Source organism: Sparus aurata, chromosome 16 (assembly GCF_900880675.1).
Source record: "Sparus aurata chromosome 16, fSpaAur1.1, whole genome shotgun sequence".
NCBI lineage: Eukaryota > Metazoa > Chordata > Actinopteri > Spariformes > Sparidae > Sparus > Sparus aurata.
The window spans coordinates 15,833,791-15,860,856 of record NC_044202.1 but is presented as its reverse complement, the minus strand read 5'-3'; the positions used below and the strand labels follow the sequence as shown (position 1 = coordinate 15,860,856).

Genomic DNA, 27,066 nt, shown 5'->3' with positions numbered 1-27,066 from the left:
AAATCAGCTCAGCCACCAGTCTCTGTCCGTGGCAGAGTGCTGGGGGAAAAAAAAAAAAAGATCTGTGTCACCGCCGCTGGAAGCTGAGCGCACACTCACATACCTTAGTATGACTTGGTGTTACTAATGAGGAGCTGATCCTGCTTTAAAGTGGTGTCAGATTTACAGTTTTAACAAGTTTTCCACTTTGAAGTGCCACATTAAAACCTCATTAAGTCAAAAGTAATGCAAATACATTTGTTTTGTTCAACATTTTTGGCCTCTATATCCTGATTAGCTGGCGCTTTAGACGTTTAGGTTTTTTTTTTTTTCACTCCGCAAAGTGGATGAGTTTAAAAATGCAGCCTGACAGCTTGTGGCTCACCAAATGTTTTCTCTTTTTTTTTCCTTTCACTCCCCGGGTTGCCAATGCCTTCATGCCTACTTCTCCCTTTTGTTGCCTGTCCCATGCCAAGTTTCAGCAGCTGTGACAACACAGGGACCAGAGACTTGAAGAGATATATTGTTAAACACAAACCCGTCACGCACGCTGCCATTCAAACACCCCCCTCTAACTAGATTAACATGTTGCCGGCGCTCTGACGACTACAACTTACATACTTCTTTTTTTTTTTTTTCACTGCTCTCCGCACAGGGAGCCGGGACAGTCTAATGACCTCGTGCAAACCTCGCTGTGCTCGAACACACAGGAACACATGTGCACATGAACACACACGCACTTTCACACTTTTTTCTCCTCCATGAAATCAGCGCTCAGACGCCGTGGCCACGCTTGCAGTTGTCCCCTTTCACTGCTCTTACCATTGTCGGGTAAAGCGCCATTGTGAGCCCAAAAAGGATTAGAAAGCGGGGAATAAAGAGCAAGCTGCACACATTTCCAAACTTCTTTAAGATGCTGCCCACAGTGATATAATACACCGCCGCCGGTACACAATGCAAGCGGGAGCTTTCGGGGGGAGATGTAATCCCTCAGGTCACTGGTTACACATGGTAAGACATTCTTAAACACACACACACTCAACCTTGTATTCTGTAGTGCTGGATTTGTGTGATTAAATGTGTATTGTCAAGTGCGGGGTGGATGCATAGTTATCAATATTAATCATCAGCCGAGCATATGGCCCTCAATCACCGCTTGATTAATCAATATATTGACATTATCACACCTGCACAAGATAAATCACCCATGAACATGAGCTTGTTGTGCAGTTCATTCAATATACATGAGGGAATCATTCAAGGGGTAACATCCCTGTGGTACAGCTGAGGACGGCCTGAAGGTGATGCAGCATGTAGGAGGCACGCGCGTGTGTGCGCTCGTTTACCTCACGCACGCGGCGCAGGAGACGGCGTGTGGAAATGCATGTTCCACTCTGATGACATCACCGTCTTGGCTAGGTAGCAGGGGCATTTTCCATAGGCTGTCTTCTGTTGCTGTGGAGAGGCCTCCACCAATCCCCTCCCCTTTCCCTCCTTAATGTATACAACACCGGCTCCGTGAATGATCTGTGACATCGCTTCCTTGGGCCGATCCAAAGACAACATTATGTGACCGTTCGGAATTCAACACCACCGCCGCCGCCACCCACCGCCCCTCCCTCCATCCCCACAAACCCCCTTTCAGCTTTGGAATCGCCTGACGCAGGCCGTTTAGGGCCATTTGTCGCCTACTGTGTGAGGAGAATACTGAGCCGGGCCTCATGAGGGTCTGATATGACATGTGACAGCCCATCATCTGAGCCGTACTTAATGTTAACTAAGCATTTCCATTTAACTGGATCTCTTGGTCCTGGCTTGTACGAATACTAAGGGTGTTCCGCATGTCAGTTTGTTTGGGGATCTTAAGCATGATACAGTAAACACTGAGCGCAGCGGCCCGGAAGAGAATTGACCAGCTTTGTATACAGTCTGTGATTTAACACTGAGCAGAGCTCAGGCAGAGAACTGCTGACAACACTGTCCATTACTCTGGCCTCTCTGACCACAGACCATGCACAGTACATGAAGTGTGCGCGCCGTAAATCCTCGGCTGTTTTGCTCGATATTCACACCTGACACCAGCCGAAGATCTATACCTGTCTTGAAATGTCTCTGTGCCCCCTTGTCTCAATAGCCGCGTCCCTTGGTAGACATTTAAAGAGGCGTGGGCAGCTAAAGCATTCTTTCTCTTGGGCTTTTCGGAGAAGAAAAGGGTTCAAGAGGTCAGAGATATGTGTTATTTTCCCACCGGTGCAATACTCAGGATGTGTCAGAGCCATGTGTCAGGGAATGACAGCGGAGAAGAAAGACGGCAGGAGAGGTAGATCTGGCAGACAAAGGCCAGACTTCACACAGAAAGCTTGAGATCAATGGATCGGCAGGCTATGCACCCTACATACACTCGCCAGCAAACGCACGGTGCTGCGATTTGATGGCGAGATTGACCTATCCGGGGCCTGTCATGAAAACTCGAGCAAGACATACGGACAAACACACAAGGAGACGGACGGAAACGCACACAAATGAAACACTTCCACCTCGATACCTCGCCGGGTGCATTCTGGGTGCTCCACAACAGTCCCCCTCCCCGAGCTTGTCATCTTGACGAATGGATCTGGGTAACTGTCAATTAAAATGAAATCCCATCTGTGGAGTAGAACGAGGAGGACACATTGAATGCAGCACACACACACACATTATACACACACACCCACGCATGCAAACACAAAGCACGGTTGTGGAGACCAGTCTGAGCTTCTGCCCAGAGACAGGGGTTGATCCACACGCTGGGCTTCATGTGGGCAATACATCAAACAGACAACATTATCCCTGACTACACCTCTGAAAACTTCAACATGATTAATTATAATTAATTAGCAAAATGCTACGTGTTGGCTAATTTATCATATTTGCATTATTCAAAAATCCATCATCAAAATGTAGCCAGCAGCAGGCCTCCTGTATTTTTTTTTCTCTCTCTCTTTATAATTATTTTGCAACATAGTGCTAAATCAGCAAGTTGCAGTTTTTGCGTTTTTCAGTCACTCCCTGGAGATGATCCCAGACAGTCGTTGGTAAGCAGTTTAGTTTTCAGCCTTTGTGGAATTCCAGCTCAAAATGAATTTGTTTTCGGTGTGTGTGTGTGTGTGTGCGGATGCTAATTCATTTTAAAGCACATTTGTCAGTTATATCGATCACTGATTGACATCTTGTAACCTTGCTGAATAAGGCACGTTTGTCAATTTGTGCTGTTTAATAAAGTAGAGCATTCACGTGGTACAGAACGCATTTCTGAGACGGGGCGTGGGGGGGTGAGCCGGCGTCGTTAAGCTTTATAAATATTTATAAATAAGTATCGTCTGAGGCTTCCTTTTTCTTTTTCAGGTTTACAAAAAAGCTGCTAAGCTGTTTTAAAGTGTTCTCCATTTAAAAGCAGAACTATGACAACCATGTATTACTAATGACCTCAGCCGGGACTCCAGCCAATCCCTTTTATGCAAAATCATCACTATATGATTGAGACCAAAAGTGGTGGTGAAAGTCAGTATGCAAGCCTCATTACCCCAATTAATGGCGATTCTTATTGCATAAGCAAAACTCATCTGAGGGTAGAAGTCAATACCTTTGTCATGGTTATGATAATGGCCTTAAATGCTCATCTGTAGTCATATGTGCAGGGAGAACTTCGGAGACTGACACTGAAGGACATCAATGCTGCAATATAGGTAATTAAAATGAGTGCGTCCTAGCCATTGCAATTAAACAGGGAAAAGTGTGTCAGGGCCTGTGTATGATTTGTGTCATTAATTTTCATTACCAAGTGTTTATTAACCTTTTTATCTTGTGCCATCCTGATGCTAGTCTGCTCGGTGTATATCACCACCTTGGGTGTGTGTGTGTGTGTGTGTGTGTTTGTGGGCCCTCCTGGTGTTTTTTTTTTTTTCCCCCACCTCCTAAAGAATGTTTCGATCATGGGAAATTTCACGTGCGTTCCGGGGGAACTGTAAATGTTTGTGTTCTTTAATACGCAGTGCATTCATCAGCGGCGGGTGAAAAAAAAAACTGCGCGGCATTAGCAGTCGGTCCGATGAAGGTAACGTTATGACTCGTAATTAAATTTGAAATTAAGTGATATTTCATCTCTTCTCGTTAATTAGAAAAGAGGTCTTCTGCGATATAATTATTTATTTTCAGCAATGGGAGAGGACAGTCGTAATCCTCTGAGTGATGTTAGGTGTTATTGCACATCAGGTGAGGTGGCGGCGTGCATGCATACATGCATTTGAGATGTCCTCTGCGTCCTCATGTTCAAGTGAGGTTCCAGAGATTTTCGGAGCTCATCCGTTGCTCGATAGCTACAAGGCCAGCCGAGGTGTATTTTAGTATTAACTGATGTGTATCTGTTAACGTCAAAGCTCTGATCTTGATTCAGTCGACTACAGCACCAAAAAAAAAAAACACAATTGAAGGGGATCTGCAAGATGGCACGCATTAATCAGGCTATAATGATATTACCATTTCCTTTTTGTGCATCTGGGGGAAAGTGAAAGTGTTGCTCAATGGTGATCACTATCGAAGCTTAAAGCGACAATCCCTGTTAAAGATGCATAGAGGTATGGATAGTGGCTGGTAAGGGATTAAGAGCACGATCTCTCATTCCAGCCCCATGCATTCTCGGTAATGTCAAGAGGGGATCTGGAGAATAAATACCTTTGCCCAGATACATGGATACCGATGCCACCCCAGTCACCTGGTCTTAACTTTGATCAGTAATTTTCTAGTAACGAGATTCCTCTGATTTCATTAAATAGTCATTTCGCACCTGGAAGCCCAAGGCTTTGCAGAGAGATCAATGATCTAATCACGTTACCGTTAAGCCAATTGGCTTGAAAGTCCTTTGTGATATCCCTTTACTGTTTTAATGACTTAGTTCAGATTAAACAGGTTTTAGGAGCCAGGGATTAAGGGACACATCCATTGAGGTGGAAAAAGCTTTTTCTGATGCATAATTTATTGCAAAGAAAGGGAAAGGATTATCGAGGGGCCATGTGCCCGCCACTCAACATCCACTGGTCAGTGATTAGAACGGAGACCTCGGGACAGGAGAGATATAACTCGGCTTAAAAAAATGATTCAGTTCCTCCTTTTGTCGTCAAAAATAAGACGCGGCATTAATAACGGGTCTGGAAGCGTCTCGCAGCTACTGTTCATGACTCACCACTTCCTCTTCGCGAAGCATTGAGTGTTGTGTTCAAAGCCCTAATGAGTCAACCTCATTAACCAGCAGATTTAAACAATGACTTGCTAACCATGTACTGTGTACGGTGGTGGTGGGTGATGATTATCTGACTCAGTGAGGGAGCCGCAACATCTAATTTGCACAATTAGTGTTTTATTAGTCACATACCGAACTCACCTGATGGCTGCCTGAGGTGTAGTAATTAATCCATAAATACATAGCTTCAAAACATTCTGCTTTTTTTAAAGACAAATATTGTTTTCGTAACATAAATGACTTGATTCTCCTGTCCGAGAGGGCTGCAACTCATCTACAGTCCGCTCAGTTATACAAATGTCTGACATGCGAGGACTGCTGTATTTCTCCCGCAGACAGAGTGCGCGCTTGTCGGCCCCCCTGGCAACACGTGTTCCCTCGAACTACCTCATATACGGCTGGCACTGAGCAAACATGTAAATAAACATAATAAAACACAGCAGAGTCACATCTGCCAGTGAAAAGGAATAGCTCTGCTGGCACGAGCCCCACTCCCGTAGCTTTGTGGAGGTTCTAAAAAGTTAATTATGAATTGGAGACATGTGGTTGAACACTTTCCAGGCATATTTTGTCTCTCGCTGCCCTGCTCTCCCCTCCCCTGATTTTTTTTTTTTTTTTCTGGCTCTTGCTTCATCCTTTTTTTTTATTTTTACCAAAACTGTCCTTTTCTTTCCAGCCCTGTTTTTTTATTTTTTTATTTCTTTCGCCGCGGTAATCTTCCTCAGGCTCCTCAATTATGTGTCCATGGGCAGGAAGAGCCATTTGCTCCCGCTTGAATACCATGAATAGCAATAACAGGTGCTTCAAAAACACATTACCAAACACAATTAGAGCAGACAATGCTTCTATAACCTGCTAGGGCCACAAACTCACAGCCCTGTAAACACATATTTGCTTTTAAATGAATTTTATTCTCTGTCTCTGCTGGCGGGGTCCTTTATTATGTCTCTGTGCACGTGTTCTCCTCCTGTGAGTAATTTTTAATGTATGTAATTGGCTGGAATGGGAGTGGATTTATGAAATAAGATACAAAAAAAAAAAACCTGAATAAACCCTCAGGTGTGATGTTTAACAGAGCCTTTTTCATGCACTTGCCGTTAGTAGATGAATTGCCGTTCTGTTGGCCCGAGGATACCAAAGCTGAGTTTTTTTATTGGTTCACCTGGTGCCTATAAAAGCCACTGGTAGGCTGTTACTGTGTCAGTGACAAACGGCTGATTCACCATGCACTGACTAATCTAATGCAGCCAAGAGAGAGCAAAGCGAAGGCCTGAGAGCTTCATCTTCCTCACACACCCTACTCTAGTGAAACACTCCAAACACTGCCCCTGGCTGTGCAGGAAGTCAGGATTATGAGTACACACTCCGATACTCGTCTCGCTTTGTCTGAAAGTGTGCGAGAGCTGGAGCAAGGAGTGGAAGTGAAACATGATTATGAAAGGAGCAGTAGACTTAAAACACATGTTGAATATGTGATCCTTTTGTTGTTTTTGACACAGAGATGGCAGGTTCTCATGATATGCCTGAAAATAACACAGCTCATTTACTGAATAGGGAGGATGCAGTGCGAAGATAGTGACGTTTCACATGCTAAACATCAGAGTTTGGTAAAAACTAAACTTTTCTCATAAACACCTCTTAACTCTGTGTGCACCGTTACGTTTGAGTGACTTTTCAAGTCTTTAAACACAGGCTTGATTTATATCTGAGTGAGTCGAGCTGTTGAGTCAGCTAAATAAAGGAAACAGAATCCTTGCTTTATATGGTGTTTGTTTCATCAGTGAAGCATATGGTCTGGTATAAAAAAGTATGCCTGCACTTCCCCCTATTTTTTACACAGGACAAGAAAAATAATTGTCCTTGTTGGCAGTGTAGCCCGGACGTTGCAAGACAAATTAGCTATACAAGACTGAAATGAGACTAAAAGGCGAAGTTTTGTCTACACAAAAATGGCTTCAGGTTTTGTTGACTAAAATGCAACTGAAATTAATGTACATATGGTAAAGATCTAACACTAAATAAAAATCTAAATCATGGCACTGGTGGAGCACATACCTCCACTAAGGCCCCGGATCCATACCTTTCATACCAGTTTAATGCGAAAAGGTAATGGGATCCATTTTGTAGCACGGACATGGTGAAAACAATGACCACCTTGGTGGAGACAGGAAGATGCCAAAATGACAAACCAATCACCAGAGAAAATGTCCGTTATGTATTTTTCTTCAAACCATCCATGTTAAAAACGTGTCTCTTTATGGTCCAAATTCTCGTTCATTTTCAAATTTTAACACTGGTTTTGGTCTGGTTTTGGCCTACGTGTGTCTGTCGCCACAAGCACATCCGACACCTGTCCAGATGTCTTGTTAAAAATACCCAGTTCTGGCTGCAAATTGTCCCAATGTCTTGCCAATATTATCCAGTTTTGTTGCCACTAGCACGGCAGGAAAAATGTCTTGACATCTCGTTAAAAGTGCGTCGTGGTTACCTGCCTTCATATGATAAAGCGGGGTGTCACCTGACTGTCAGGCCATCACACCACCCCCTTCACCTCCTGACATAGAAGTCACCTCATATACATGATCTAAACACGATATAACATACAAATGATAAAAAAATGTTGTCTGGTGACTGGGCTGCAAAATGGTTTAAGAAAGTAAACAACAATTAATTACATTAATTTGATTAGGTTTCATGTAACCACCAACATTTAATGAGTACAAAAAGCATTACCTCGAATACTGTGTGTCTGGGTCTGAATGCTATTCTTCTTTGACTGACTTATTCTATGAAAACCATGTCTGTTCCCTGGAAAAGCATAATTAGTCAGGACCAGGCTTAATCCACCTCAGGGAACGTAGCCCAGGATGTACCGTTAATGGAGGCATTTTTGCTGCACAGCAACACCTGCTAATTCTGTGTTATCTTATAGTGCGGGAGATTGTCAAACTGCATTATTACACCTGTCTGAAGAGCAACATACAATAGATGTGTAAGCCCGCTGCACACCGCCTTCTGTCTAAGCATGTGGCGCTCGGCTTATCATGATTAATTATCACATCCAAACGTCCACGTGTCAGTGTTGACTCTGAAAAACAAACATGAGTATGTCTTTGTGGTGCGGCGGAGTTTGACTCATGCGGTGAAGTTATTAATCTGTTCTCCCCAACTCATCTCATTGTCCCCTGTATAATGACAGTCTGTGTTAATTGTGACTGTTTATAAAATGGAGCTCGACGTCAGAGCCAAGCTGCGCTAATCTCATCATCCTCGTTTTCTTTCTCTGCACCACTAGGTTTGAAAATCAACTATTGATGTTCCTTATTACATTAGGTGAGCTGCTTGATGGCAACACACAGCTGCAGGCCGTTTGTATGGATATCCTATTGATCTGATTTACATATATAGAGAGTTTGTTGTTTGTTGCTGAGCAGACACTGTGTGTCTGGAAGTGAACTATTGAAAATGTGACATTCTCCGTCACTGTGAAGAGAGTTTTTCTTAATACAGCTGGTGACACAAGTTTTATCACAGGAGCCACTGCTCTATATTGTAGTAAAATGTGTCTGTGGAAGTATCCAGATATGGCAATTCTGATAGCGATTAGCAAGTTGTATCCTTCATCCATTCATGTTTTTATTAGTTGGCAATGGGAAGAGCTTCAGCTAACATTGCACTTTGAGTGCACAACAAAAAACATGTTATGTTAGTACTGAATGCTAACAAATCATTAATTGAACATGTTTCATGCTTTAAAGTGTATTGAAGAAAGCCCCTATGGGAAAGTGGAACCTTGGTAAGCTACAATGGGGAAGAAATATGGAGTGCAACAGAGGTGACATATTTTTGTAGGTAAACCTGGAGGTTAGCATCGCCCTGGTTCCCTCAGCTAAAGGCCTTTAGGATTTTCTTAATGAATTTTGGATTATTGCTGAAAATAAAGCCTGTGGCAAAGGAATGTTTATGCTGCTTACACATTTTGTTGAGCCTTTGTGATTTTAGGCCAAAATGAAACCAACAGAAGCAAAAAGCTAATGTTGGGCTGTAAACGAACCACACTGCAGCTGCGTGACTTCAAGGTCACCGATATTTAGCATCCTACTACGCTTAAGTATGCACACAAGTGATTAATCTATAAATTGTAAAGTTGTAAAATTAGAGTTAGAATAGTTTGCCTGTAAAGACCAACTAGTGACAAGGTGACTCCCCGTGTTTGGCATGATGATGCCCTCAGCAACCCCTGTAGTCTCATTTTGCCATGTTAGGAACACACGTAAACACTTGATTATAATTCAAACATGAACAAAATGTATTAATTTAATTGTTAATTGTTGACCTCATTTCAGGCATTTATCTAAAAATCCATAGATTTCAAGATGAAGGAACCGGAAGTCCAAAAATACTAACCGATTTCCATGTTTTAGGACTCTGAGTGGTGTACATTCTCAGAGTTGAAATATACGCAAACATTTTCTCTGTAACAGCCTAAGTTTAGTGATGAAACTTAGGAATGGTATATTTTATAAAACCTGCCCTGGGCCGCTTAACTATTCTTGCACAGTCAACGAGTTGCTCATCAACAAACTACATTCATCATAGAAAATACAAGAAAATCAAGGAAGCAGGCTATTTTGGTGTTCAAAGCATGTGTGCATGCACAGCGAGCTCAGCTTGTAATTGTGCAACACTGAGACGGTAACACACTGCACAACGTACTGTATCGACACTTCTAGAAGCATATTTAACTTTGCATTAGTTTGCTGCTGTGATCTGGTGCTAGTTGTAAACGATGCTGCCCTAATTTCATGGCTTTCCGGGGCGAGCAAAGGAATCCTGCCTCATTTGTCTCTAATTTGTTCCCAGTGCACATATGAGAGGGGTTATAAATACATTAGTCCTCTCCATAGCGCGGCGCGCTGGGGGGCCGCCGGGCAATCAAGCAGCTCGCTGTACGTATAGTGCTGCTTTTTACCCATTCCAACAGGGGCGGCGTGGAGATGGGACAGCATGTACCATCTACCTCATGCAGAGACTGTTAGCAGGTTGCACGGTCCCAGAGGTGGGCCGCCTGCGCCGCGCATTAAAGCCTTGAGCGTTGGACGGATCGGATGCGAGCCGGTGCAACAAAGGGAACTGTGGGCCATGCAGATACAAAAACTACTCCTATCTCTCATCCCCTTGATGCAATCCACCGGTGGTTTGAGTCAGTGGTGCGGAAACATCAATTAAAACATGACGATTATCACTAAATTTGTCATTAGCCCTGAGGAGGAAGCAGCCACGGCCAGAATTTTTCTGTCTTTTCTCTCGCAGACACACATGCACATGAGTATTGCCTGCGGGACTTTGCAGAGAGAGAGATAGGTCTTAACTTGTTCTCCACTTGGGAGGAAATCAAATCCTGCTGCATTTTCATCAGCTGTCAGTGTCAGACAGATATTTCTGCCGGGCTGGGCAGGAAATTAGGCTGTTAAGCTTTTCACAAGGCCCCTCGTCATTTTGCCTGCTTTGCTACAGATGTTCTATCAAAGTACGTCATTGTAACCATCTATCTTTCCCATGGCTAAATACCTTCTTTCAGTAGACCCAAAATGTAGTTCTGTTCTCTCCCGACCCTTTGTTCTCTCTTCCTCTGCTCCTCTCTCTCGCTGTCTGCTGATATCTTGGCTTAATTTGCGCCTGCTTTGGGTTCAAGCACAAAATCAATTCCGAGGAGGTCAGCAGGGGTCACTGGCCAGGCCAGAGCCAGAGCAAAGTGGATTACTGATTATCATGCAGGCAACATGGCCTCCATATCGGGACAATCGGCGACCTAGATATCGCATCTGTATTATGCACTGTCTGAGAACCAATCACAAGATTTGAAATGTGGAGAAGAGGTGGGAGCCAGTGTAGCATAGAAAAACCAACACACATTCATTCACATGATTCAAACCTTATTTCCAGCCCAAGAAATGGGTGTTGGGGTAATGTTTTTCATTCCAATAAGAAGGAGGAGGCAGATGTATGAATTCTCAATGCCTGTTTTTAGGAAAGGGATCGTGATGGCTTTTTTTCCTTTTTGTTTTCTTTCGGAGACAAAGCTCCAAACAAAATGTGTCTATAAATTCACTGTGAACAAACACTGCAGAATAAGAGGTTCTCGGGTTATGATTGTAACTCTCAATGAAAACTGTCACCATACATTCAGACACCCTGCCATTGACTGTGACACTGGAGACAAAGGATATCACATACCAAACTCGTATTTAATACCATGCAGCAGTTAGAGGAGCACAATCAATGCCATCAACTCTGGGCCGTGCTAACGTGTGAGGCTGTTGAATGTTGTGATGATCGGCTGCGTAAGAAGCAGAGGATTCTGTGAGCAATGTGAGAATAGGGCAGAAGAATATAACTTTTCACTATTGCAGGGTTATTACTTTGTATCGTTGTGTAAGATGCATTGTGTTTAGACTTTTCAGCGTTCACTTATTCACAAAGGGCTAGCTTAGCTTATGAGTTGCTGGTTGGAGGCAGAGGAAACAGCGAGCCTGGCTATATCCAAAGGTTACAAAATCCAGCTACCTGCATCTCCAGAGCTAATTACTTAACATACACAGACTGCAGGAAGTGACTTGCCTAACAGATAAATGGTAATAATAGCAGCTGATTGTTGTTTTTACAGTTGGATGTTTAAATGGAGTAGACCATCGACTATTCATGGATGGCAGCCCTCCTGCTCCATGTTAGTATCTTTTTTCCCCAAGATGGGTTCTGTCATTTTAGGTAGTTCTGATCACACTGATGTATGTTCAAGTGTTAATTGTGCTGATGAGCTTGGCTTCAATTAGTTAAATGTGGATTTTTTTTGTCTAAAACATTCAAATTAAGTGAAGTAAGTTCAGTTAAGTAAAAAAAAAAAAAAAAGAAGCAGAACCTGAAGAATTTTGATGTTAATGAGTGAGCTTTAGAAGTTTGCTTGGGGCGGACTTTGTTGTTTCACCTGTTTTCAGTCTTTGTGCTAGCTAATCAGCTTCGGGCTGTAGCCTTATATTCAATGGGTATCAACCTTCTCATCACATTGCCACCAGACAGCAAAAAAAACGTATCATTCAAAAATATTGCACAATAGCTTGAACTTGTTTACGCTCAGTAAATGTTTCCCTCAAAATACAATCAGAGAATTAAAAATGAGACTTGCATTACCTTAGAGACGTCCTCTCCATGGACGTGGTCTTCCACCACTGCAGTCATAAGACATTTGAGAGGCCTGATTGGAAGATACAGCGTTTGACATCGAGCAACCACAGCATCAACAGCAGATATGTTTGTATATGTAAATTATACCATTCTGTTCTCTGAGTTATGAGTTTATGAGGGGAGGAGGCGGACGTGATGAAATGTCAATTGAAAGATTTACACATATTCACATGCCCATCAGTCCTACTATTCCTCAGAAGCCTTGACATGCTTGCTTCGGCGCTGTTTTTCTTGAGCGCTATGCGTTTTCATACAGTCAGTTTTATAGGCCACAAACTGGATAATTGATTTGCCTCGCTTTTTATTTTTAGATTTGAATGACATTCCAGGGAATTTTTCCAATTGTCATGATCTCATTTGTACTTCCTCCTTTGCTTGCCGAGATGTCGATGGGGGATCTGGAGGTACCGCGGCATTTCAAAAGGGGGGCACATTACGCAGCACTTTTATCCAAGTTCGATTGGAACAGCTGCAGTTCCCTGGTTTCTTTTTCTCTTTATCCCCCCCCCCCCCCCTTCCCTCTTGTAAGGAGCCCTCTCAACTAATCTATCATCCTCTCTCTCTCTCTCTCTCTCTCTACTTAAACTTGACTTTACTATTGGAAGGAAAAGGTAGAATGAAAGGGAAATAGGATCTCATTATTTCAGACCCACCGCTCACTCTGCTCATGATTGATCATTATCAAAAAAAAAACCCATTTGGAAGCAAGTGATTTCTGCTTTAGAGGAGAAGGCATACATAGGTCTATTAAAAAAATGATATCCAAAGTCCTCACAGAATAAACGAAAGCGTACTTCCTCTGTGCAGGTGCGGAGATGGAAATTATCAATCTTTCACCCTGCACATAAAATGCGCTTTTTCAATAGGGTGCGTTGTTGTTTTTATGAATGTTAACAAAGTTACTTGCAGGAGCTTTTGGGGTTTGCAACTGAGTACATTTACTCAAATACTGCACTAAAGTAGCATTTGAGGGTCTTTACTTGAATGGTTCCTTTTCATGCAGCTTTGTACTTCTACTGAACTGCACCTCAAAGGCAAATAGTACTTTCCACTCTATTATATTTGTCTGGCAGCTCAATTGAAAACCATGTATCTCCAAATGTGGTGATTTTGAGTCATCAACTGAAGGATAGATTGTTCTTTTCTGGGTTGAAGAAAATTATCCTACTTGGTAAGATAAACAAGCTATTTGTAGACCGTCTTGGTTCAGCTTGAACATTTGAAAAGTTGACTTGTAGAGACTGGACAGCGACGCTACTGACATATGATGATCTCGCAGCATAGTAATCTTGAATCTTGCAGTACATACAAACCCCATGTTATATTACTGTAAAGGATAAAAGGACTATCTTCTATAGAAATGTCTTTCATTCATCCATATTATTGAATGTACAATTCTTGGAAGTCAGTAACTTGCTTTCAGTGTTACCTACTAACTTGCAAAGCTTTGTGGGTAAAGTGTGTTACAAAATCAGGGTTCTATAGTACGAGCACTGTGAACACAACTGCATGTCATAGATTAAAATGATGTAAAATGCACATGTCCATTTGTGTTTGTGTCACTACCACACCAGTAGTAATATCTTAATATCGAACAATCGCTTCTGATTTATGTTCTGATTTATGTAAGGGTGTGCAGGCCAGGGAGGTGGATGGGCATGCAGAATATCTCATATGCCCCGTCACAGACCAGTGATCGCTGCTCGTCTTTTTACTGACTGTAACCACCATACCGTACTCATACTGAGTTTTAGAAGCCGAACCAAAACCATATCTTAACAAAAGTTTATATCCCAACATTAACCATACAGCAGATCCTCTGCACCAATATTGGCACTGAATTAAAAAAATAAATAAATAATGTCATGATTAAATGGCATCAGTATGTTGTCAAATATGAACCTTCTTTTAGGGTAGGATCTTTAATAACAGCATTGTGATTTATTCTATCATCATAGTGTAGTATTACTCATACTCATCTCTGTATACTATAGTTCTCAGTATTGCCAATTTGGGGCACATTCAGATTAAAATCTCATCTTTCATCATTAGTTACTGCAGTGATGCGGCCGAGCAATGCGAGACAAGGCAAGGAAAAGTTGGCCGTAAAAGGAAGAAATTTATATTTTTTCCAGACAGTCTGAACGCAGCCGTGACCTCTTGTGCCTCTTTTTAAAGCGAGTACAGTGACTCTGGAACAATGAGCTCCCAAACTGTATAAGACATCAAACCAGGGTAGACACTGATGACAACAAAAGACAAAAGGCCATGTGAAAGAGCAGCTTTATGAGCTACTCTATGCACTCTAACCTGTCAGACAGAGTTTTGGGGGTCTTGGCCTGGCTGCCAGTAGATATGACATGCCATAAGGGAGCATGCCCTTTGGGAGTGGTCTAAAACTACACAGTTGGAGGGTTGGACATACAGCATATTTCTGCTCCACACTTACACTGACTGTATGCAGTTCAGATAACTGCTCTTGACATTAACTGTAACAGTGCTGGCATTGCATTACAGCGTAGCCGTTTTTAATATTGGGGTTAAATACACAGCACTCTGGCAACTTTAATTGCACAAATCCCAAGTTGTATAAGGATCACTGCCAACTGCAACTGCTAGCCGCAACTTCCACTGATATATCTCTAAAAGTAGATGGGGGGAAAATATTAAATGATCCATGGAAATGGGGCTCATGAAATCCAGAACATGAGTAGCCTCCGGCATGCCACACACTTGCTGACCTCACACCTCGCATGGCACCCCAGACACCGCAAACGTATGCTCATTCATGTAAGACGTGTGCCTTTGCTGCAGCTTAATTTCAGTTCCCTCAGACCGAGCACAGCGACGGTGTGCGCCTGCGAGGGAACAACGCACCCAGGTGACTGTTCGCCAGTTTAGAAGAAGTTCAAGCCACTCCGGGAGGGCATTTATATGCGCTCAGCACATCTTTGTCCCACAGGCCAGAATTTACAAATAGATTTCAAATTAGAGCCTCTGCTTTAATTTTCTAATGCAGTGACCCATTCTGCAGCAGTGTAATGGGAGGTCCCAGTGTGACAATTAAAATAAATCACGTCTGAACAGAATTCACCATATGTATTCATGCCTCATCAGTAACTGAATTGACGTAAATGATTTATCCCAGGGAACTTAAATACCAATGCCCATACCACATAGGGCGGCCACCCCGCGAGCACTCAAGTTCTACATGCGTTTTCAACAGCCCTGCTGTGTATAATGAAATTGACTTGTCTAAGATGAATGAAGAGACGTGGAGAGAGAGACAACGGTGAGCTGTTCGAAACACACTGACCTTACTCAGAGTGATGTGCTTGCAGATAGAACTTGTTGTTGCCTCTCCTGAATGTTTTGGTAACACTTTGTAATAACCATTATTAATAAATGTTAAATGTTAAATTCATAGTTACTTGCGCTTTAGTTAATAGTTATTTCCCTGTTAATAAATAATTACATGCTTTATAACCCATTTATTAAGCATTGTACTGTAGATCAATAAACATCAGTTGCAACTTTATAATTAGCGGTTGCGCAATTAATGGTTTATACAGCATTTTGTTGTTTGTTAAGGGGGAAATAACTATTTGCTTAAGCCTACTTAACTTAAAGGAGAACTTCGGTCGATTTAAACATGCAGCTTCATTGCTCAAGCTACCCTTGACTTGCGAGTACCGAAGACGCGAACAAATTTGGTCCAGCCATTACAGAGCTCCGTGAACGGAGATGTAGCATTGAACGCTAACTGCATGGGGTCAGAACTTCACGCTGTGTTTTAAGCATCTTAACATGCTCCACATCTCACACCAGAAGTTATGCAACATCAGCAGACACCTTAGCACACAGCACTGTAGCGTGTATGACTCAAAATGAATAAAAAAGTAGTTAAAATAGTGTGTTTGTGCAAGGAGCTACTTACCTGTTTGTTGACATCCGCGTCTTCCGGTAGCTAGACCAAACTAGTGTATCCACCGAGTGTGCACTTAACAGGCTTAACAGGCTATTGTAAGGCTCATGGCTCATGACAGGTTGTAACATGGACATGTACATTATGAACATACACACGAAAATGCTGGAATACGTTTCCGTCTCCGCCAGTGAGGGAGTAAGTGCACGCTCGACGGATTGACTAGTTTGGTCTAGCTACCGGAACACACGGATGTCAACAAACAGGTAAGTAGCTGCTTGCACAAACACACTATTTTAACTACTTTTTTATTCAGTTTGAGTCATACACGCTACAGTGCTGTGTGCTAAGGTGTCTGCTGATGTTGCATAACTTCTGGTGTGAGATGTGGAGCATGTTAAGATACTTAAAACACAGCGTGAAGTTCTGACCCCATGCAGTTAGCGTTCAATGCTACATCTCCGTTCACGGAGCTCTGTAATGGCTGGACCAAATTTGTTCGCATCTTCGGTACTCGCAAGTCAAGGGTAGCTTGAGCAATGAAGCTGCATGTTTAAATCGACCGAAGTTCTCCTTTAAAATTCACCATATTGATGATGGTTATCAGGGCAGCATCCAGGATTTTATAAATACAGAGGTCATGTCCCACCCAACCCCCACCCCTGAAGACTACAGTATAAATCTATGCATTTCAATGCATTATGCCAGGATCAGTAATCAATAAGGAAGTAATATCGGTGCCAGCCCACAGGTTAAAGCTGACAAAAGTAGTAGAAGATAAGAAACAAATCTGGCAAATTTTGACTGAAAGTTAATTCTTTGCAAAAAAGAGCTTATTAACATGTGTAACACTTTATAATAACCATGATTTATAAATGGTAAGTTTATAGTAAATTAGATTTAGATAGTCATTTCACTATAAAGAAACAATGAAATGGTTAATGAAACACACAACTTTTAAATTAACAATCACCTAATAAATGGTCTATAAAGCATTTCATTGAAACAATCAAATAACTATAAACGAAAGGTTAAATAGCTATAAATTTGCCATTTGTAATGATATACAATTGTTTATTTTCTATTACATGAAAGATGATATAAAGTCTGACCAAATATATATATTGAAATATTAAAGACCTATAAAATATCAAGGACATGACCTCAGTGTCCTCAACAGTAGCTCATTATTAAGTGTTTTTCAATGTTATAATCCGCTGACTCTAACAATTCTTTCGTTTGCTTCAACTTCAGAAAATGTGCTTTTCATGCAAACCAGAAACTCTTCAATGAACTCAATCTTACTTGCCAGACAAAGAACTCTTTTTTTCTTCTGGCTCAAAAAAAAAAGAAAGAAAAAAAGCCAATCGGCAATTAAGTACCACCGTAATGATTAGACCACATTTGAACCTTACCAGGCCAAAGAAGAAAAAAAAAATGTGACACCATGGGCTCCCTTCAGGTTTTATTAAGAAAGACAGCTACAGTGTGTAAAAAAGTCCTTTGATTAAAGTGGGGAAGCACACTTTGAGCTCTAAATATCATTATGCGCTCATGTGGAGCTACTTACACTGTTTTAGTCGCAGAGCCCCCGCCGGCCATTAAAATAACTTGGATGCGTTGCCCACTGTGTCTAACCAGTCACCTTCCTCCTGATTTTGACATCCTCATCCTCATGCGCTGCTTCACCCTCATCAGCTTTACTTTCTCTGCTTTTGATTAATCCTGTCTCATTTGAGATTTTGAAACTATCAATGGGAATTATTCAAATCCCCGAGGTATGAAATAGCTATGAGGAGGCTGTGGAAGACACTCATTAACCCCAAATGGAGGGGAGCCCACAGTAAATCTCGATGAATTCTCTCTGTCATAGAAATCTGATTAGTTACGGTGGCTGTACTTAATCCCAGTTGAAGGTAGAAGTTAATTTTGTCCAGTGTGTATGGAGCTATTCAAGATATGAAAAAAAGAAGCATTATGTTTTTCTGCCACATGCTGCTTTTAAAGTATATATTACCAGGAGTTTCATAATAATAATAATAATTCTGTAGAGACTTTGGTTTATACATTTATGAAATTGGAGGGCTTAAAACTGCAGAAAATACAACTTATCGCAAAAAAAGGGGAAAAGAAATATTAAGTCATCAGCCCAAGTCTGTGACAGTTTGCTCCGACTGAATGAATCTAATAGTGCCAGATTTGGACCCATAACATTGCACTCATATGGATTTAATCACTGGGATGTAATGGCTTGTTCAAAGGCCCCTACAGATTGTGTTCTATTGATCACGCCGCTGTAGTTAGTTCTGCACTTCCATCCTCAGAGGCATGTCTTTATCCTTTGTTAATTAATGGAGGATTTTTATTATTTTAATTTTTTGCATAAAGTCATGAAATGCGCCACGGACAACCAGCTGAAGACATCTTGCCACATATACCAAAAACTCGACGCTCTTCCCTGGAGGGACTTGTTTTAGCTGTAGCACCACCATCCAAATTGGATCAACAGCTGCTGTATATGATTCCATAATTTGCGGCATAATATGTCCCATTAATGCCGGAGCACTCGCAGGCATCGCGCAGACAGTTGATGCAAACCTCTCAGGATGTGCTCTGCTTATTCTCTGCCTTATTTTCCCAGAAAACATGGCACAGACTGGTGCCGCTGCCATTCTCTTACATGCAGATGTCAATTATAGAGGTGGCAGAGAGTGGTGAGCTGTGCTGCACATCTGCCTGTGGATGATGTCTCCCAGAGCGCCGCGCAAAACCGATGAAGCGTGAATCTCAGCCATCAGTTGGCAAGACTCACCTTAACATAATGTGAGCAAGACAGTGCCAAACCGAAAAGGAGTCTCTCTTTCTTTCTTTCTTTTTTTCTTTCTTTCTTATTCTTTTTATCCTTTTGTCCTTCATGGGTCACATGGCCTGCAGGGTATATGGGGCATGTCTGTGCTTTACGTCTTCCTCTGTGCTCGTGATGGGGGGGTTCTTCTTCATCGCACCCAGACCTCTGTCGCCTGCTGTGTTATTAGGCAAATACAGTACATTAGGGACAGACCAGCTCCACCACTGTTGTCATCGAGAACATCTAGTTATCACATCTCGCGCTCAACCACCTGCTGAGTTCACAGAGCCATCAGCATCCCCCATGACCCGCTTGTGTCTCTGTATGTCTCTGCTGGAGACCTTGGATATGTTAAACACCCCCATACGGCCAGGGACCAAGTTTTATTTTTCCATACGCAACATCTCCCTCAGAAAATAGTAAGCTCACAACGCTTGTTTGCACCGACACATGTACACATACACACACACACACACACACACACACACACACACACACACACACACACACACACACACACACACACACACACACACACAAACAAACAAACTTCAATTTGCGCATTGTCGGGAACGTAGGCCACCTCCGGTCCCTGTGCCGACTTGTACCGGAGCGACTCTGTTTGTGCCATACTGTCTCCCAAGCTGTTTGTCATCGTCAACGCGACTGTTTCCAAAAGCACTGGGCTCTAAGTGTGTGGATTACAGCGGTATACATTTGTATAATGCCTGTGATAATGGGATAAAGCAGCTTCCGTGGGAGAAATCTGTATGGAGAATGGATTATGCCAAAGCTCTGCCTATGGGATGTCGAACCCAGGAGTTATCACAAGCAGTCAGCATCTCAAGTGGGTGCGTTGCCTCAGAAAAAGTGTTCCGATGCTGCATTTCATGTCCGCGTTCTATTCTCTGGAGAGAAAACATGAGATGGGGAGGCCACAGTCGTGTATGTTTTAGTTAGTAATTACCATAGGAGCACTCGAAAAAGGATGAGATATAGCGGCACCGTTGCAAATTTGCATTTGCTTTACATTAGGACGGTCCCGTTTTATTTATTGTTCTCTCGTCCATGATACAGGAACCCACTGAACTAGTTTGTATGTTTCTCTTGATAGCCATTATAGAGGAAAATTAGCATTTCCATGCATACAAAAGCAATTACCTTCAATTTAGACACATTTCATAGAAACATGTCCCCAATTAGAGGGCCATTTCAGGGGACAGATAAGACGAGCAGCTCTCACGTTGAACATCTGAGGTCTGGACAGACAGCGCGTCCCGCTTTCCCCCTGATCCCTATCTCTGTCCACGGCTTATGAGGAGTTCAGTATGCAGCTCTTACTCATTTCAAGCGCGGCTAATTTCACCCTGAATAACGGCACTGGTGGCGAGAAACAAATGCTGCTGTGCTGATAGTGATGCTTTGATATTTGCACAACAGCGACTGGACAGTCACGCAGGCCGGAACTCTTTATTGTCTGCATCAAAGGCGGCTGTCCCTTTTTTTATTATTATTTTTTTTTTATGTGCCTGGTATGTTTATAATAAAGTTGCTGGCAGATCTTAACAAGATTTAGCATAATATGAATTGAAAAACTGTATTTTTCTCTAATTCCTTTATCGGCTCTAATGGTTTTTACGCGGGTACACTTGAGTGCCCTTCCTCAGCCGCGTCCTGTCGCCATTTACATGAGGAGGAGAAATCTCAGATGACATCTCCGAATCTGCCCATTCATTAGCCCAAACAGGCTTATCTGCTTAAAGACTTTGGCTAAGACCCCATTTTCACTGAGGAATGACTCACCTCCATATTGCCGCGTTATTCACTAACAGCAACAATTACGTCACCCTGTTACTGGCTGTTGGAGATTATGGAGTTTTTTGTGCAAATCCTCTTCTACGTGGTATCCAATGCTCCGCCAGAGGTGTGTGTGTGTGTGTGTGTGCACGCGGGGACGGAAGGATGACGCTCAGCACACCTCGGCTCTTGAGCAACCTGAGTGATTTTAAGGAGTTTGCCGATGGTTATAGGGAGGAGAGAAGGTGGTGGAAGGAGAAGATGATGATGACGGGATTGATGACTAGGATGAGATCAGCCAAGTTTAGTTCAGCAGTGAGGGAGTCAGAGGACAAACAAGTGCATACTTTTCCAAAGGCAAATGTTTACATCTTGGATAATCAAGGGTGTATTTAACACATGAAGTACTACCCTGATATTTTCCAGACATTACCCAGAGGAGCCGTACGTGTACTGTAAATACAAGAGTCAGTTGGCGGGACATTTAATTGACTCTACCCTGCCAGCTCCCAAGTGCAAAGTCCGTTTAATGTTCGATTGAGCCTTTGTCTGAATATTGTCCTTGTCAATGAGAATTCACAGCAAGTGAGTGTAGTTGCTTCGTATTCTTCTCTTTTTCACTTGCCTGTAAATTGCTTCCCACTCTTTTGTTGATATTGTTGATATGTCCAAATTAGGGGTGTCGCAACATTGCGGTATTAATGAAAACCCTGATATTAGAAAATAAAATATTGATGTTGTGTTGCTAATACACATACGATGATATTGTCTGACTAGTCCAGCAAAGCAGTTTGACCTTGTGCGTTATGATTAAAGACTCTTTCCTCTTTCCCTTTACATTCATAGTTTGGGTGTTTACCAAAAAAGGGTAAAAAAAACGCACAGTACACAAAATTTAAGATTTTATTTGAAAAAGATCGTATAGATATTGCGTTAAAATCGCTACCTTAAATTTGTTTAGCCCCGATAATCTTGCAGTGAAAATGTGATATAATGACAGAATGTAATTCATATAGTCAAATCAATATCATTGCAAAAGTAATAGTACTAATAATAGCATTCCCCTTTTTCACATTCAGAACCTGGAGATGGTTAGCTTAGCTTACAGTTAAGACAGTAAGCAGGGATACATAGCTAACCTGGCTAAAAATTCAGCAACTCGGTTAGCCCAGCTCAGTGTTTTGATGTTGTAACACTTTGCACATAATTCTCCATAAACTGCAACAACTTGTTGTTTTTACATTTCAGTCTTTAAACAGGCAAATAGAACAAGATATACTGTTCAAGTATCATCAAAGGAAAACGTTTTAATATCCGTACTTGTGAAGTGAAATTCTCATCGGGTAGCTGACTGAAGTCTATTTATTCAAGTTGAGGAAAAAAAAAATACTTGTTCTGTAAATACAACTCTTACTCTTTCTGTGATCAAAAACATCAATCTGAAGTGCAGCTCAGAAGTTTTCTTATGAATATTAGATGTAGCAACTTCTGATCGAGCACTATTTAATTTCAGGCTTAAATAAACAACTTCTGGTTAGTTCTGCCCGTCTGAGTATGGATGCAGATAATTTAGGTGGTTGAACAGGTACAGTACTTCATCGTCTATATCAGTTAATACATTTTAATAGTTCTTTATGCTATGCTAACGGGCTGCTGGATCAAATCATCTACCTCACTGATGATATCAGACTAACCCAGCTACATTTTTAAGTATGTGGAAGTATGAGCAGACGCACAGTGGTAAAATAAAATAAAAAAATACTCTTACAGATAATCTTATCTGCACCGTGGTGGTTGTATCCTGGATGGTTATTTCTGCTGTATTGCAGTTAGGGTCTCATGATTCTGCCATTTGTTTATTTGGGAACCATATATACTTGGGAGGAATGGCCCAGGATTGTGAACTCAATCACAGTGCGAGAGGATGTCAGCGCGCAGGGCGCTCCCCGTGAATCACACACTGAAAGGCTATCACCCAAACCTCCAAGGTCCACTGCCAACTCATCAGTCATCACGGACCATGCCGGGCCACAGACCGATCAGCCATGCACACCCTCTGGTCACTGGGGACATCCACAAACTCAGCCCCTCCTTCCCCCTTCCCCTATATCCATACCAATATCCATAGTCTCCGCTGAAACCATAGCATAACATATTCCAAGGTCTGAGTGTGACTTTGCCTCTCAAAATTCTGTCACTCTGCCTAGATTGTGTATGAAACCGAAGGCCACAACAGAGGCTTGTTTTGTCACACTGGCTGCTCTTTCAAGATGGATTTTCATACTTTCATTTATAGCTGTTACGTTTTCAGGTAGCAGTTATCAAGCACTTCAAGCCCTCAATTACAGAGCCAAATATAACATTTCATGAAAATACACAACGTGATACAGTTTTGGTTATGTTCATTTTGTGTTTATGTATTTGCTTGCTATGGTTTGATCAACTTTTGAGTGCAAGATTTAAGTGCGTACTGATTTTTTATTGGAATAACTATAAAACTGTTGAACTGGCCAGACCTCAGAGATATTCCCTATATAACAGACAAATATCTGCTGACAAATATCTTTTTCCACCATTTTAAATGAATATAATTACAAGTTACCCTGTTCAATGTGTTAATGTTACTTTGCAAATTCAAATTCAAACAAGAGAACCAATCTTAACACCTGCCAAGCTTTGAGCGTATCCTACCTAATGTCTGCACAGAGCCCAAAGGATACTAACAAACAACACCCAACCCAGCCACAGTCCTTTTTAATTTTTGGATGAACTTGTCCTTTAAGTCGTATGTCATGAACTGCAGTATTGGACAAGTTACGTTTCCGGTGCAAGATAAAAACCTCGTAAGCTCAACGAAGTCATTAGGATTCATCTTCTGAGGATCATGACTTTTTCTGACACCTTTCCAAGGCAATCCATCCAGTTGTCGAAATCTCAGCACAACAGGCGGATATTCCCCAGATGCTGTGGTGAAAAAAACCCCACATATTGTACGTTTTAAACAGTCCAACATGATGTGGGCGATGAGGTCTGAAGAAAACATGCATAAATGAGTGACAAGAGCTGCGGCGGGACATGAGGGATAATGCAAATTTGCATGATTACACGGACAGATGAGTGATTTACCTGCGCTTAAGTCTGACAGCCATTTTAAATGAAGGACATATGAGTGGCATCTGATCCTGTATTCTTTAACTGTAGCTCCTGAACGAGGAGCCTGCATCATATCCCATAATTGATGTATGACCGTCAGGAGGCGCAGGATGCAGGGAATGGTGTTTATCTAGCGAATTTCACCACCGGGACACAGATGCATTATGGGATACGCGATGAAGGTTGATCCAGCGGTTGACACAAGTGAACCACTTCGTGATTCAAAACACTTTTTTTTAAAAGTATTATCTGCCTAGTTCACCCTCTGCGGCTTATTCGAGCCGCTGTGCATGCTACGCAGACGTGCACGCCTCTCACATTTGGCACTATCATGCCTCGCCAAAGCCACATTAGAAAAATAGATGATATGACAATTTCACACATATGGCGTTATCCTTTGCCTCACTCCGATTCACCTGTGGCCAAGCAATCTTCCTCAAGTAAGCACAATAATAAGTAATTACCATAATGTTTGAATAAAAAAAAAAAAAAGAGAGAAGAAGAAAAAAAAAACTTTGAATGGAAGCAGGAGTCGGGGGGGTGGGGGGGGTGGGGGGGGGGGGGGGGGGGTTGTAGGGGAGGAGAAATATTTGATTAATCTTCTTAACACGTTTCATGTGCAGATTCTTTGAGTTAATTTCAAGGACCATGCCTAAAGGAGATTACCTCCCCATGCTCCTGCACATTTGCTCATGAGTGATTTTGTTTATTCATGTTTTATATTATAATGCTCCTCCTGCCGTCTGCAGCCACAGAACCAACGGCAAAAATGCAATTTATTTCCCGCTCTGCACACGATGGAGACAGCTGATAATGTCACAAGGAAATATGAAGACTGCTGGGACGGGACCAAACAGCCTACTATTTATGTATGGAATATAAATAAAATATTTTTGCAGAGGGTTTTCTTAACCCACATGGGCGCACGCACACAGACACACACGTACACTCAACTCTCCCTCCCAAAAAAGTTGAGTGTCATTAAATTTGTTTTCAACCAACACTTAAGGCGGGCTGGTGTGTGTGTGTTTGTGTGCGTCTTTGTGATTTTGATTTACATATCTGTCATCTGTCAGTGGGTCGGCATGCATCTGCAATAACATGGGTCATTACAGAGAGTCATATAAAGAAAAGGTCAAAGATGCGTTCAGGTTCTCCGGGGTGGCAGATTATGCTTCTGCTCGGTTGCCAATCACACTTATCATCGATGGCGTATGGAAAGCTCGTCCCGGCCGCTGAACGTTCCTCCCTCGTATGAAAACCCATCTACTGTATGTTGTCATGACATATACGACACAGCCCACTCATATTTCACTGACGCGACTCAGTTATGAACATGCATCAAAGTCCCTTTCACCACTCCTGCTAATATGGATTTATCTGCTCCTCTGGCAGTGATGGGACGGCTGACGTAACTGTTTACAGTGACTCCTCTGCTCCCCCTCCGGATGACGAGGACGATGATGATGACGACCGACGCTCTTTTGCCCGGCAGACTGCCCGGATGGCAGGATTTATGGCCCGCCGGTGCCCATCCTCGGCACAAGAACACATTGTCTCTGGGTAGATCGTTCAGCCTGTCCTTGCTTTATTGATCTCACTCCTCGCGAGTTCACAACTTCCGCGTTCCTGGTGCATCGGCTGACAGGAGAGAGATTTAGTGGAGGGATGAGGTCAGATAGAGGAAGAGAGATGGAGGTAGAGGAGAGGAGAGAGGAAGAGGGCGGTGGATAGAGAAGGACAACGGGAAAACAGAGAAGGGAGGGAAATAAAGAGACAGGGATAAGGGAAGAAGAGGGAGTGAGGGAGGTGGAAGGAGAGAGTTACTTCCTCTGGGAGGATGCAGCTCTAGGCCAGGTCAGAGAAGATTGATACTTGTGAGTGTGTAGAAGCCTGCTGAATTAGCCTCCGGTACAGTAGAAATCCACTGGTAAACACAGCCAGCGGCTCTCAAAGGTGTTCACATCAATCTCAGGACTCGTTTTGCGGCGCAAAGTGTACCCGCACGTGCACTCATATCGCGCACGTGTATTCGACGCACTGAAGTGGCCAGTAAAACAAACATCTCAGAGTCTGACTTCGGCACTCGTTCCATCATCTTTTCACCTGATGATTTTCCTTTTAGCACTTTTAAAAAAACACGCTGAGACGCTCAGCGTCCTCGCCATGTAGACGATGTGTGCACAGGCATGCTCAAACATGTGTTGACAGGCATTCACTGTACTCCAAGGTGACACACAGTGTGCTCCGGCCATTCGCCTCCTCAGGAGCCTTTGGTCGTAGTGGCCCCCTCAAATCCTGTTTCAGACATGACTTTGAATGACCTCCTCCCGTTTCTTCTGCCTTTCTCTTTTCAGAGAGCTTTAGCTTTTTTTTCCCCCCAGAGTCCACAAGATTACATTAGAGACTCTGTGCTGTTCACAAAGCCCACAGGGAGCGTGAAGAAGGCAAGGCAGGCGACTTACATAAGGCCAAACTCACAACCCAGTGGCCCAGAGGGAGGACCGAGACATGGCTCTATAATGTTTATGTCAACCCTTGTAGCCTAATTGGCTTGGCAATCATGGAATATGAACTGTTTGTGTGTCAGTGAGTGGTGGGTGGGTCTTGAGAGTATTCTCGATGTGTTTATACAATGCACTGTACATTTGCTCTCTGTTTGTGTACACTATTCATTGTTCATGACTTGTCTGGTGCGTCATTCACCAATCCGCTGTCGGAACATTCATTAGCTGTGCATAAGGAGCCGCTCTGCAGCGTAACCCCTTATCTTTTGAACTCAGACACTGTGATAGGGATTTCAGAATGACTGGAGATCAGAGTGCAACTCCATTCAATTACTCCTCC

At 42.5% G+C, this 27,066-nt stretch overlaps 1 long non-coding RNA gene across 1 annotated transcript in view; it reads left to right on the top strand.

Annotated features, from left to right (window-relative positions):
• Positions 1-25,773, top strand: part of LOC115597753 (uncharacterized) — a 70,142-nt gene extending 44,369 nt beyond the window's left edge. The window contains exon 4 of the long non-coding RNA XR_003987151.1: positions 25,615-25,773. This is a non-coding gene — a long non-coding RNA (uncharacterized LOC115597753). The remainder of the gene's footprint in view (positions 1-25,614) is intronic.
• Positions 25,774-27,066: the final 1,293 nt, after the last annotated feature.